Source organism: Megascapheus bottae, chromosome 5, assembly GCF_031878675.1.
Source record: "Megascapheus bottae isolate mThoBot1 chromosome 5, mThoBot2.hap1, whole genome shotgun sequence".
Classification (NCBI taxonomy): domain Eukaryota; kingdom Metazoa; phylum Chordata; class Mammalia; order Rodentia; family Geomyidae; genus Megascapheus; species Megascapheus bottae.
In genome coordinates, this window is record NC_143513.1 from 73616452 (window position 1) to 73617768 (window position 1317).

Here is a 1317-nt window from a genome sequence, read left to right on the forward strand (position 1 = left end):
CTCGAGTACCACCACTGCACTTGTTTGTGCTTTGTCTCACCATTTGATCATTTGTTTTCTTGTTGTGAAGCTTTAGTAGTGTTTCTTTATATCTTATGTAATAGTCCTTACCAGATTATTTTCCAGTCTGCAGCTTGTCTTCTCATTCTCTTCCCATTGTTTTTCATAGAGTACAAGGTCTTAATTCTATTGAAGTTCAACTTACTGATGATTTCACTTACCAATGGATTACACATTTGATAAATTTGAAACTCAATAGTTATTCAAAAGTCAACACCATAAACAAAGTTACCTATATTATCACCTCTGTTATTGTCTAGCAGTTTTATTGAGTTGCATTTTAAATTCAGGTCCATTACTCGTTCTCAGGTAATTCTTGTTAAAGGGCAATGTTTGTTCCTAAATTCCTGGTTTTCCACGCGAGTGTCCTTTTGCATTTCAGTTTGTTGAAGAACACCATTGCTGTGTTGTACTGCTTTATTCCTTTGTCAAGGATTGTCTAACTGTATTTATCTGAGTCTTTTTTTATGATCTCCAATCTATCTTTTTCATTGCCAATGTCATGCTGTCTTAGTTGTAGACATACTGGATGTTTACAACAGACTTGTCATGGCAGGTGCCCTCTTCTTCCACATCAGAACATTGCCAGTGCCATACCATCTTATTTGTAAACATTTCTAGGCTTGGGTAAACATTCTCTAACATCCGTCTGGGGGTGAGAAGAGGACGCACATCTTTTTGAAAGGTATTAACACAGATTAACAGCATGCTGGTTTTTTTCTGTGCTGGAACTTCTTTTCTATGTGTACCCAAAGAACTATATGCTTTCAATGGTTGTGTGTGAAAGCATTTAGCAAACAGAGTCTATCATGAAAGCCAAGTGGTAGCACCACTCCCATTTCTTTACCAGAGTCAAGGTTCTAGTTCACCTACTAAATGCTTCTTTCAGGCTACAGGCCTTGCCTCCAGCCGTGTTTCTTATTATTAGGTTTCTTAGGTTTACACATGATGTCAGACTTCTGACATCAGGCTTTGTCTTTGTGAGTTCCAAGTGCCCATACTTCAGGCTTTAGTTTCTAACCTTCTCCAAAGAATTCTAGTACGGATACTTTCCTTAAGTAGGTGAATACACTGAAGGTTCTTATTTGGGAACCATTTGTAATTATTCTTATTGTTTTCCATTGTTTTTCTATTTCTATGAGATTATTAGCCATGTGAGTACATGGTCTGGATTTTACCTATTCAAGGATGCGTCCCAAATGCTCAGTGTTCACTGAATTTCTTTTATTTGTTTGCCTTAATACTCAGTAAGTTTGA